The 14,501-nt window shown below is 34.2% G+C and overlaps 1 pseudogene; it reads right to left on the bottom strand.

The window, feature by feature from the left end:
• Positions 1 to 664: 664 nt before the first annotated feature.
• Positions 665 to 1,156, bottom strand: LOC123381507 (annotated as a pseudogene).
• Positions 1,157 to 14,501: the final 13,345 nt, after the last annotated feature.

A 14,501-nucleotide genomic window follows, 5' to 3' on the forward strand; every position in this document is an offset into this window, starting at 1 on the left:
CAGATGATAAGGAATCCTAACAGCTTGGAGACAGTATGAGGAGTAAAAATAGACTAGAAATCAAGAGTCCTGAATATTAGTCTCAGTTTCACTGTCTACTGACCTTTTGGTGTCAGGATGGACATGATATCTTTTTTTTTCTTCCTAATTTTATTGAAGTATAGTTGACATACAATATTATATTAGTTTCATGTGTACAACATAGTGATTCAACATTTATATACATTGCAAAGCGATCGTCATAATAAGTCTAGCCATTATCTGTCACCTTGCAAAGTTGTTACGTGTTATTAACTGTATTCCCTCTGTTGTACATTGTATCCTTATGTCTTATTTATTCTATCACTGAAAGGTTGTACCTTTTTATACCCTTCCCTTATTTTGCCCATCCCTCCAGTCCCTCCCCTCTAGCAACCACCAGATTGTTCTCTATATCTATGAGTCTATTTCTTTTTTTGTTTGTTTTGCTTTTTAGATTCCACGTATAAGTGAAATCACATGGTATTTGTCTTTCTCTGCTGGATTTATTTCACTTAGCATAATTCCCTCTAGGTCTATCCATATTGACCCAAATGGCAATATTTCATTCTTTTTTTTCTTTTTTTTTTTTACAATCTTGAGTTTATTTATTTATTTATTTATTTATTTATTTATTTATTTATTTTTACACATATACCATAAATTCATAGGGAATGGGTTCCAGCAGCTCAGGCTCCTTTCCACTGGTTCTCACAAAGTATGCTTCTCTGGGTGGCGCAGGCTGGTTCTTCAGCTGAACCCAAGTACCTTTCTCTTTGGCTTCCTGCTTTTTCTGATCATTTTCCTTCACATACTTCAGGAAGCTGTTTTGGCTCTTTGAGTGCTTAATATGCGCAATACATACATTAATTCTCTTGATAAGAATCTTGCCCTTAACTTGTTTGTTTACAACAATGCCAACAACATACTGGGAAACATTGTAGACTCTTCCAGATTTGCCATAGTAACATTTGTGAGGCATTCCTTTTTGAGCAGTGCTCATTCCCTTGATGTCCACAATATCACCTTTCTTGTAGATTCACATGTATGTGGCCAAAGGAACAGCTCCATGTTTTCTAAAAGGCCTAGGGAACATACAGCAGGTACCTCTTCTCTTTCCCTTTGTGTTGGTCATTTTGGCAAATTACTGGAAGATGGCAGTTCCACCCATTCTTTTTTATGACTAAGTGATACTTTATTGTATATATATTTATACTATATATATGTATATATATGAGTGTGTGTATATATATACACACATACACATGAAGATGTGATATATATGTGTGTATATGTGTATATATGTGTGTGTATATATGTATGTATACATAGTATATATACTATAGTATAGTATATATATATATGTATACTATAGTATATATACTATGTGTATGTATATAGTATATGGTATACTATGTATATAGTATATATATATGTATACTGTAGTATATATACTATGTGTATGTATATAGTATATGGTATACTATGTATATAGTATATAGTATAGTATATGCTATGTTTACACTATGTATATGTATACATACATGTGTGTGTATACACACATATATATACATAGTATAAATATCTTCATATATATGTGTGTATATATATACATATATACAGCACATTTTCTTTACCCATTCATCTATTAATGGACACCAGTTGTTTCCATATCTTGGCAATTGTAAATAATATTGCAATGAAAATAGAGGTGCATATATCTTTTTGAATTAGTGTTTTCATTTTATTTGTATAAACACCCATAAATGGGATTGCTGGATCATATGGTAGTTCTATTTTTAATGTGTCAAGGAAACCTCCATACTATTTTCCATAGTGGCTGCACTATTTTGTATTCTCACTAACAATGCTTGAGGTTTTCCTTTTCTCCACATCCTTACCATTACTTGTTATTTCTTGACTTTTTGATAATAGTTACTCTGATAGGTAAGAGGTGATATCTCTTTGTGGTTTTGATTTGAATCTCCCTGGTGATGAGTGATGTTGAGCATCTTTTCATGTGTCTGTTGGCCATCTGGGTGTCTTCTTTGGAGAAATGTCAATTCAGGTCTTCTGCCCATTTTTAAATTGGATTTTGTTTTAATATTGAGTTACGTAAGCTCTTTATATATTTTGGCTATTAGCCCATAATCAGGTGTATCATTTGCAAATATTTTATCCCTTTCGGTAGGTTGTCTCTTTGTTTTGTTGAAGATTTCTTGCTATGGAAAAGCTTTTTAGTTTGATATACTCCCATTTGTTTATTTTTCTTTTGTTTTCCTTGCCTAAGAAGACGTATCAAAAAAAAAAAAAAATACTGCTCAGACCAATGTCTAAGAACTTAGTGCCTATATTTCTTTGTAGTATTTTTATGGTTTCTGATCTTATATTTAAGTATTTAATCCATTTTGATTATACATGGTAAAAGAGAGTGATCTAGTTTCATTCTTTTGCATGTAGTTGTTCAGTTTTTCCAACACCATTTCTTGAAGATACTGTCTTTCCCCATGGTATTTTCTTGCTTCCTTTGTCAAAGATTAATAAAAGCATGGGTTTATTTCTGGGCCCTCTATTTTGTTCCATTGTTCTCTGTGTCTGTTTTTGTACCAATACCATACTGTTTTGATTACTACATCTTAGTAATATAGTTTGAAATCAGGAAGTATGATACCTTCAGCTATGATCTTCTTCATATTGCTTTGGCTATTCAAGATCTTGTTGGTTCCACACAAATTTTAGTAGTATTTGTTCTAATTCTGTGAAAAATGCTATTGGTATTTTGATAGAGATTGCACTGAATCTGCTGATTGCTTTGGGTAGTATTAACATTTTAACAATGTTAATTCTTCCAATCCATGAACATGGCGTATCTTTTCATTTACTTGTGCCATCTTCAATTTCTTTCATTGATGTCTTATGGTTTCAGGCTACAGGTCTTTCATCTCCTTAATGAAATTTATTCCTAGATATTTTATTCTTTTTGATGCAATTGTGAATGATACTGTTTTCTTAGTTTCTCTTTCTGTTCATTATTAGTATATAGAAATGCCACAAATTTATGTATACTAATTTTGTATCCAACAACTTTACTGAATTTACTTACTAGTTCAAGTAATTTTTTGATAGACGATGAACATAATGTCTTTGAGTGTCACAGAATCATCAGTAACATAGGGTGTTTGATAACTACTTGCCTACATTACAATGCTAATGTGAGGGTCCTATGAAAAACATGTGAAAGTTCTTTAAAAATTGTGAAATGTCAAAAATATAAAACACCAAAACAATAAAGCAGATTATCTTGTTAGACACATAATGAATGAAAAAGATAAGTTCTGTCATCTTTTAAGTAGCCCTTCTAGCAAATTATTTTAAGTGATGTTTAAAAATTATTTTCCTTTTGAAAAAAAAGTCTCCTTTTAGAAGTACTTCAGATTCAGGCACTTTTTTTTTGGGATTTACAATTGTAAATTTACAAATTTACAATTTGAACGTAGGTTTAATCTTTTGGCAATTAGAATATTACTTGGTCAGCAATGCAAGTTATCAGTAAGGTGATGAATTATTTAGTATGTATGCAAAAAAAGGACTAAATGTAAAATAGTGATTTTTGTTAGTGTACCTTTAAAAACTGATTGAAAGAATAAGTCAGAAATCATTTGAAAACGGAAACATCTTTGGATCTGTAACCATTTATTCAAGATATAAATTTTGACATGTGGCAATCATCAGAAGATTGAATTCTAAAACATTTGTTTTAGAAGGAAAAATATATTATTAATTGTATAAGATCTTTCTTGGTTTAGAGAAATCAAACTCACAAAATTAGCAAGATATAACAGCTACTAGGAAGTTAGCACACAGATGGTTATTTTCTTAAATTAAATATAATTTATATCTTAAACACCTTAATATTGAGAGAAAAAGTAGTTATTATTTGTATTGCACTAATACTCTGATTAACAATTGGGAAGCTTCTTTAAAGTTTGAGATACTTCAGTGTATTTAAATATAAGTTACATTAACAAGATGACTGAAAATAGATACAAATAATAATGTAGTGTTGATGAAGTAATCCAACCTGTCATTTATCTTAAAACTATATGAACAGATATTCCTCAAAGACAAAATATTTCAAAGCAAAATACAATTACACAACAGTATAAAAATGTTTAAATAAATTAAATATTCCACATGTTGAAGTACTCTTTTGTCACTAGAAAAGGTTAGCATTGGAGTGCCTGGCTGGCAGAGTCAGAAAAACATGTGGCTCTTGATCTCAGAGTCATGGGTTCAAGCCCCACATTGGGTGTAAAGATTACTAAAAATAAATAGATAAATAAATAAACAAATAAATAAATAGCTTAGTGTTAAAATTAATACTATTAATATATATCTTAATTACAGAAGAGGCATAAATGATATGCTTGGGGAACGTAGAAGACGCAAGCTTTCCCTCTACCTAAGAAAATCAGACAAGCTTCATAAAAGTAGACATATTTAAATTCATTCTTGAAATATGAATTTATGATTCAAAGAAAAGAAAAGCAAGAGAATTGCAAACACAGAAAAATGTACGTGTGCAAATCTCTGAAGCAAGAAGCAGCGTTATTACGTGTATGTGAAATGGTGAGCAGTTGGTTTGGTTGGAGACAGGGTGTATGGAAAGCACTGGGGGATAAATCAAAATAAGGCTTGAAATATGGACTAAAATTTGACTTTATTGTATGAAATTTGAACTTCACCTTCAAACAACGGGGCTGTATCTTGAGTTTTTTGAAATTACAAAGCATGTGCTAGTGTATTTTTGGATGATGGAGAAAACTATGGATGAAATTGACTGATGATGTGTCTTGTTTGATGATACAATTGCCTTAATCTAACATTTTGCTTATTTCTGTCTCTCATAATTAATTGCAAACTTGAAAATGCATCTTACCTTTTCTGAGATCCTTAGGCTTCAGCACAATTCTTAGAGTAGAGTTGATATTCAACAGATGATTGAATAATGGATCAATAGTAAATACAAGGGATGACTCTGGTCCTCTGCCAGAGTTTGCTGGTTAGTTAATTAGTCCCTATGATGTGCCAGGAACTTTGAATGCAATAATGGAATATCATATAAGGCCTCAGAGATAAATATTATTTTTACTACTTTGCATATGATCAGACTGAAGATAAAAGCAGTTTGGTAAATTTTGTCTACATTTCACTGATTATAATTTGAAAAGAGAAAATTCTGCTTGACTACAAACTCATAAAACTGTATTTCTCAACTGTTTATCATTTTACATCAGTGATAAGATAAATGAAATAGCTACCAATTTTGTAGATGAAATAAGTTGGTGGGAACAAAGGAAAGAAAAGAGACAGCAACTAATAGAGTGGATGACGAATTCAAGATTTCAAACTATCTTCACAGGCTAGGAAGTTGAGCCCAAATCAACAGAATGAGAGTTAAACGGAACATATATGTATACAGTTGACCTTTGAACAACACAGGTTTGAGCTTTATGGGTCCACTCATGTGCAGATTTTTTATAGTGCAGTATTTAATGTATTTTTCTTCTTTATGGCTTCCTTAATAACATTTTCTTCACTCCAGCTTACTTTATTATAAGAATATAATATGTAATACAAATAACATACAAAATATGTGTTAATCAACTGTTTATGTGATCAGTAAGGCTCCCAGTCAAAAATAGGCTTTTAGTAGTTTGCGGGAAGTCAAAAACTATACACAGGTTTTCTACTGATATGGAGGGTTGGTGCCACTAACCCCTATGTTGTTCAAGTATCAGCTATATATGCTGGCCTGTAGGTTCAACAGGCTATTTATACAAGCTCAATATTAAAAAAAAAAGTCTTCGCTAGAATGTGGGAATGTTTATCTGAGTTCTCCAATACCTGCCAGAGTACCTAGCACTTAAGATGCTCAAGAAATGTTTGATGAATGCAAGTGAAGATGAAACTCATAACAAATGGTATAGAACTCACATAAAGATAACAAACATCATGTAAATGCCACTATGCCTCTGCAGTTGCTGAGATTATCAGGACCCCATACCCACCATCAACATTAGCATTTGAAATCAAATTTAATTGTAGTTTCTGTACCTGACTGAAAGTTTTCCTTAAGCATTCCATTAGGTGGTAGTAAATCCAATTAGCTACTACATTTCACAATTCTTTCTGAGTATGACCTCTTTCTTAGGAATAAAATGTAGCAAGCAGTAGCTGAAGGAAATAGCATTTGGGCCTATCACTTGATACTCCTGTTAGTTATCAAATATTTGGCATTACAGTCCTGTAATTTAACCTTCAATGCCATCTCATGTCTTTATATTTATTAGCCAAGTAATTTCCATGTAGCTGGGTAAATCCTTCCTCTAAAAAAATTTTTATACAACCTTTTAATCTCTTATTTTTCCCTTTGTTAACATAAAACCCCTAAAAGGGACCCATATTGAGAAGGAACTATATGTTAATTACTCAACCCTAAGAATGATTTAATGCTCTTACTTTTTCTTTCTTGACCCTTTTCTCTCAGAAACATATCTATGAATTCTATATAATAAAGTACCTTCGTTATTCTAATAACCATAGAGTGGTAGATGGAGAATGATAGCATTTATTACCTATGGAATATGTGTTGGCCTGTGTAGCAATTTCTGCTCCTGTCTTTGAGCCTTCAATTACCTTATGTTGGCCCTGGATGAAGGATATGGTAGTGAGGTTATGAAGTCACAGGTTAAAGCCACCCCCTGGTATGGAAGCAGATATGGCCTTATGGACTGGCTTGGTCCGTTGAACAAGTGCCACATTTTTCTTTGTCTTACTTGAATTTTTATTGTATGCCGCCTTCCGATGTTTGTGGAATACACTTGTTTTCTAACACAACTTTTAGTCTGAACAAAACATGTGGCCATGATTTCCAATACTGAAAAAGTAGCGAGTATCTTCCTCTCAGGGCAGTGTGTAGAATTTCACTCAATGGGCGCTGAGACTACAAATAAAAAGGTTGACGAAAGATTCAGGTGAGCAACTGGGAAATGGTTCACATGATGGCGGGCAAGTAATGGCACTGTGTAGAACCTGTGTGTGCTTGTGCGTTTGTCTTTACTTTGTTATTTACTTATAAAAGTATTTAGTTCCATGCTCTTCCCTGGCCCTCAATAGCACTCTCTCAAAAGATTGTGTATGTGTTGTAAGTAGGATGGTCATGACATGATTAGCATTTTAGAATTTAGGATTATATTCTTGCACAGGTGGCATAGGTGCCTACTATTCAAGTGTGTGGGTTAAGATGGTAAATATCACATACATTATTCTCAACAAAAATGTTAAAGTACTAAAATCCATGATTACCAGTGAGACCTGTAGTGATCATAATAATTTATGTAATACAAAGATTAAATTATAAAAATCAATGATCAGCAGGTGGGTAGTGTTGGGTGTTTACGTCAACAGTTGCTCAGACATTTAAAACTATTCAAGGGAGGTAACCTAGAGATACACATAAACTGAATATGTGATTATCCTGACAAAGATTAATATTTTTTGAAGTAAGTGCCAGTTTTTCCTATGAAAAAGGAAAGAGCAAATAGCATATTTGAGGAAATCAGAGGGAGTGAATGCTTCAGTGTTGATGAAGGAGTCATTTTTAAGTGCTCTCAGACATGATGAGACCCAGCATTGCCAGCTGCTAAGTCTATAAACCAATGACTTTGTGTGCTCCTGAGGAAGAACAGGAAAGCTGAGAAAACCTAACTGCTGAACATCCCTTTCATGCTGCCTCAGCATCATCTGAGTACATTGTAAACTAAGAAAAACCATGATAACAGTGCATCTAATCAGGGGTTTATGGCTCAGCCCACCATCTAGATTCTGTCAGCTATACCATTATGCTAAGAGTCTTAGGTTTGGAGTATAAATAAATAAATAAATAAATAAGATTCCAATTTTCTAAGAAAAAACAAGACTGAGTAGCAAACTGAAACTAAGGTTTAGACAAAATATCCGCAAACCACTTTAGCAATGTGTGAATGTGGCTAATCCTTTATTTCATTCCTATCACTGTGGTATGGTACCTATACTTCTCTGTAACTAGCCAGGGAGAGAAATTGGTCATGGTACTTGATAACTAGCTGTAATAGGTAGGTAGGATAGTAATGGCATTTGCTAGATTAAATCTTGCTCCTGTTCTCCCATATTCATATCAACTCATTGTCCCCTCTATTTCTGTGATGGTAGAAAACTGTTTATTATGTCCTCCCTGAACTTACATGAACACCAACAGTGACCATATTGATATCAAACTGTGACCAAGCACCACAACTACAGGCAAGAGACTCCCCAGTTTCTATCCTTCTTCCTCACAAGATGTAACAAAAGGGATCTAATCATTTATTTCTAAAGGTGACATTCCTGAAACTCAGTGTTCCTACATCTAGAATTTACATTATGATATTAACATTGTTAGAATAACCACAACTTTCACTTTAAAAAAAAATTAATATTTATAGGTATTAACCCTCCAGGGATTCTTGACTTGCTCACACACAAACACATGGAATGAAGACTGCAGGGGTTTCCATTTTGACATGTGTTATCACTAGAACTTTTGTTCTCTAAGTGCATGCTAGTGACATATCAAAAATGACAACTGAATGTTCTCAAAGTGTAAATAATTTTTATCACCTGTGCAAAGAACATAACTATCTAAACTATCTAAACTATCATAACTATCACCAGTGACAAGAACATAACTATCTAAACACAGAAATTCTAAAATGGTGAAATTAAATAAACAAATGTATGGACACGTTAAACAGAATAAGGTGACAAAGTAATCCTCACAAACCCAAAATACCAATGAACATACTCAACACTCCCTATGCATCACGAGTAGCTGGACGATATTAATGGCAATGAGAATGGATAGATGGAAGGGACCCTGCGAAATTCCCAACACTCATCCCAAAAGGAGATCGTATACTACATGGGGTTCTGAGAACAACAGAATATTTAGAAAAAGTCCTTATAAACTCCAGGTGTGGAGTAAACAAGAATGAGGAAGATCACTAAGGAGATTGTGGGGAAATCCAAACATTACCAAAGCAGTTTAGCTGTCAAAGATCCTAGAATTCTCAAATAATGTGTTTCAAAAAATAAAAATTCACCTTGAAATAAATGACATCCCAAGGATAATTAGCACACATCTGGAAATGTGGCCACAAAAAGTAATAAAAACAGTAACCCAAAAGCTAAAATAAACTAAAAGAATTTGAGATCTAAGTTTGAAAAACAGCCTAGGGGTGTCTTGGTGGGTTGAGCAGTTCAGCTTAGAACTTCGGCTGGGGTCATGGTCTCTAGGTTGGTGAATTTGAGCCCTGGACAGGCTCATTGCTGTCAGCACAGAGCCTACCAAGGATCCTCTGTCCCTCTCCTCTCTCTTCCCCTCCTCCCCCCAAAACTAAAAAAAACATTAAAAAAATAGAAAGACAGTCAGCATTGGAATTTGCACAGGTTCTAAGGCAATGTTCTCTCCTTTAAAAATTGTATTTCATTGTTGCTATACTTTCTGAAATAGGCCTCCTCTTTCCTGCCCCTCTCCATTACACCTGGCTTGTTTCCTAAGATCCACAACATTCCTCTTCTGCTCTATTTGAATTTTGCTTTCAGCAGATTTGTGTCAAGGACAGAAAACTAGAATAAAACAATTAAGAGTTTTCATGTGAAAAACAGAAACACGTTAGAGGATAATGGAACCTGAGTCAATGCTGGTTTTATGAAAAAGAAACATTTTAAACAATCAAAGGACTTGGACTATGTGTTGGGTATTAAATGTTATTAAATGTTTTTTTAGTGATTAAGATATGATAAAGCACTATGGATTTTCAAAGTGTCTTTTTGTTGAGATTCATATTGAAGAACTAAAAGATGAAGTGCTTTGACATATCCTAGCAGAAGTAGGAAGCAGGAGGAATAGATAAAATGTGTATAAAAAATGTTGATAGCTTTTGAAGTTGGCTGACAGTCATAGTACTATTTATTTCAGTATGCTTTGAAATTTTCATAATGGAAAAGTTTAAAAAAGTAAAAAGAATTGTACATGAGTATGTAGCAACACAGTCTATTAAATTGTTCATGACTTTGCTAAAATAGTTTTTTTATGAAGTATTTCTAGGTGGTTGAGTTCCTGTTTTCAATACTTTTGATATGCTCCACAATAAAACACTTTTTCATGTGTTAGTTTTTTTTTTCCTTTAAATGTAAATGGAAAGATGCATCATTTTAACAGTTAATACAATAATTCAACTTATAGGAAATATCTTTAAAGGTTTCATCAGGTAGGCATGGTAACCAGCACCAACACATTAAAGGAGAATGTTTTACATTATAAAGTATGAAAATTGAGAGCTCACAGGGGGAAACTTGCATAAAGGGGGAACAAAAGTCAGAAAGAATGGAAACTGCATCATACATGTAGTTATGTTGCTGGAAGTATAATCGAAGTACCATGAGTCTGCTTCTTGAAGTCACAGAGAGAAACTACACCAGGTGGAATTGTTGCACAAAGGAAACTTTATTGGCAGCAGCTAAGGAAATCACAGGGAATAACTTCCAAAGCCATGACTTCCCAAGCAAGAGTAAATGGGTTCCTTTTATTTAAGGTTAGGATGAATATTTATATTAGGGGAGCCTAATCGTCATATGTAGAGGCAGGCAAAAGATGGTACATGCACCTTAAGGAAATATGCCTACACATACACTGTGTGTTATGTAAATGAGTCTTGTGCTCCTCCTTGGGCGGAGATTTTAGTATTGTAATGAGGTAAAATCATTCCACGGGTCACTCCATGGTCCATCTGTGCTGATGTGAGGTGGTAGTTAAGTTCAAACTGGTCTGGGTGGTCCAGGCCACCCGGAATTCTCTGTCAAGGGAGTTGCTATTGCTTGAGAAGTAGTTTCGGTTTCCATCATGGATGCGATGCCCCTCGGGTCTTTTGCCTGAGTTAATAGATAAACTGGAAAGAGCTTAAGGAAAAATGTGTGACAAAGTTCATTGGGAGCGAGCCGGTGAAGAGTAAAGGTCCGATCTTAGGGACTAGCTACTGACAGAAAAAGTCCTTCGAACATTCATTTGGTTCTTTAGTAAAGCTTAGAAACTAACCAAATTCTAGGTAAGACCAGTTATCTTGTGAAAGCCAGTGAAGAGACTGAATTTTGAGACAAGGTTTATGAAGGAAGGTGAAAACGTGATCAAGTGGGTAGTCCTGCAACGACTCTCAGGATTACAGTCATATGTATGGAACATTTTGTGTGACTTTAAAAGGCTTTAAATCCTTCTTCCTCCACTACCCTTGACAATATAATACCTGAAAAGACATAACAATTTGCCACCACTCTAATCTATGTCCATTTTCCTAATATTTTTTAAGCCTAATTTAGAGTTTCATATCAGAGGAGATCCCAGAAATTCAGTTCTTCCCCGATGACAAGCTCACCCCTCCTCTTCTCAGACCCTGAGGCTTTTTTGTTGGGTTTAATGGTGTTGGCCAGTCTTAGCTGAAGTCTGTTTACATGAAAGGCACAAAATGCAGAGGAAAGAGAGTCCCAGGAACCCTCTTCTCTCTTGCCTTGGGCAAGAATAATTAACCCCTACACTGGTGGCCAGATAGCTTCTCTTCCCTTCCCTTTATCACTCCTCTTTTATCGTTCAGAGAGACACCTTTGAACCCCAGTTTTCCAATATCTCTAGTACAACTTTGTACTGAAATCTTGTGCTTTGTACAAAAATAATAAAAAGTAGTTTGTACAGAGTCCAAAAAAGAAGAAAATATAGAAAAAGAAATTAAACAGAGGTGCAGTGGAAATTATTCATACCATGGATATTATGAAACACATTTTCAGTTGAGAACAGGTAACATGTCACTAGGCAGGTTTAGTAAATCTACATGTATTATAACCCCTAGAATATAACTGAAAATGTTGAATTCCAATGGAATTTAAACACATAAACTCTTAGTTTCAATGTCACAAAGAGAGCAATATGTATGTATGTATGTATGTATGTATGTATGTATGTATGTATTGCATTGAGTCTTGTGCATTTTAATCTGAGGAAAATCCTCAAATTCTCTACTCTAAGTATATTGCCCTTACTTTGAAAACAGTGAAGGAGAGCAGAATTTGTCACCCCAAAATATGCTTTTTTGGCATAAGGATTATTATAGGCTGATTATTTTTAAGAAAGATCAGACACAGGAGAAGCCCTGAAAACTGAGTAGAAGTTACCCTTTTGTAAGAGAAATTTACATTTATTAATGGAAACCTCCATTTGTAAGTGTGTATCCCTCTCTGTACCAGGAAGAAGAGGAAGACTAAAGCTCAAGAAATCTTGTCAATGGAGAAGCAGCAACCTAAATCTGTATAACAACCCCAAATCCCTGGGCTTTTCCTGTTAACCTTTCATAACTGGCTCCCCACACCTCACCCCCACTCCAACATTTCCTTTTATCTTTAGTTGGAGATACTATTTAAGGTGATGGCTTGGGCCACTTGAGGGAGATACTTAGTTTTCCTGGGTATCTCCTATTTTTATAGTAGGTATACATGTTATTAAACTTCTGTTTGTTTTTCTCCTGTTAATCTGTTTTTTTACTATGGGAGGAATAGTTCTAAGCCAAGAGACTAGAAAAGTAGAGGAAAAATTATTTTTCATCCCCTGCAACAGCAAAGTAGAAAGACTGGGATTAGTGATGGAAAGAGGAAGAAGTGTAATTTCCTAAATAGACGAATGGGAAAACAGACAATAATTTAGCAGTCAGAAAAATACATTATGCTCATTATAAAAATACAGTAGACCATTCATTGTAGGGTCAAATAACCCCCACTTCCTATGTAATTTTAAAGGCATTTTTGAATTGTAGCCCATTGACCTTCATAATAACACTGAGCTATCAAAGTGAAAGTAAATACTAAATTCATCTCACCAAATTAAAGATTTGGGTGGTGGGGTATAAGGGAATAGGGTTTTATGAAATGCCTAACTTCCCAATAAATTAATTTAGATGAAGATTATCTGAATATATAAAAAGAGTAAATATCAACTTCTTCCCCCTCCTCTCCACACACCTATTTGCACATTGACTCTAATAATCAACAACTGTGTGACATTAAGATAACCCATCATCTCTCTGAGTCTCAGTTTACTTATTTATCAGGAGTATGCTTGTCCTCCTCTCCACCCAAGTTTTCTCAACAAGCTATACAGTATGAAATACGTTTCTAATGTTATTTTAATATTTATCTTTTTGTCTTATTATTTTAAATATTTAAGAATATGTGAGACCCTTTTTTATCCTTAGAAAAACTCCCTTACTCAACAGAATCTTCTCAATCATATGTTCAAATTTACTAGTAAACATAAACATACATATATATATTCTTTAAAATGTTGGGGGAAATTTTTTATATCCTTCAAAAATCTAAGAATTAAACTGACATAAAACAGATTAACAGGAGAAAATCAAATTTAATTTCATATATACATATCTCTCCAAATATAGATATATATAGATATATATATATAGATATATAGATATATAGATAGAGATATATAGATAGATAGATAGATATCCTATAGGATATATCCTATATATATATAGGAGAGAGACCTGGGGCTTCACAAGGGAGGAAGGCTATTCACAAGGCAACAAGAAGAGAAGATATTTGGTAATTAGATGTTTGCCCTGCCATACAGATGGGTCACTCAAATAAAATTTATATCTGGGACTAGCTCTAATTCTGGGAGAGACTCCCAATTTAGACTCCTGTAGGTAGTTAAGGGAGAGGCAAAGGTTTCTCTTTGAGCTCACAAGTTCTCGATTGCCTTTAGCTCAAAATAGTCCACATACCAAAGCGGCACTTTTTTGGGAGATTGCTCTGAATCCCTTTAAAAAAAACAACACAGTATTATTTTATATCACATATAAGTATGTGGAAACCTAGATAACAAACTTTCAAAATAGCCAAAACAACATCCTTACTTTTTTCAAAACCTTTTCCCTTGGATAAAGGCAAACCATTTTAAACTCCCATCCCGCATTGGCACATCTCCACTTTCACACTTAACAGCGGCCACCAGGTGTTCTGTCAGTGTGGATGGGCAAAATCAGTGCTTCTGCAGAATTGGATAACCTGCTATAAACGTAAGGCAATACTTTATGTCTTTCATCTTGGCAGGTTGTTTTTACAACTTTGTAAGCTGAAAGATATGGACCTCTGCAGATAAATGCTGCTCGGAATGGAGCAGCTTCACTCCTTCACTTTTGATGCTAGCCAACCACGGTGGAAGATTCGGAGGAGTATTATCAATTCACAGCCACCGTGGGTGAGTGGATAGGGATTAGGGAGCATTCATTTTAGCCTGCTGTTATCTTTCCCTTGTCAGAACAGAACTCTGTAATGCTTGACTG

The sequence above is a fragment of the Felis catus genome, chromosome D4, assembly GCF_018350175.1.
Source record: "Felis catus isolate Fca126 chromosome D4, F.catus_Fca126_mat1.0, whole genome shotgun sequence".
NCBI lineage: Eukaryota > Metazoa > Chordata > Mammalia > Carnivora > Felidae > Felis > Felis catus.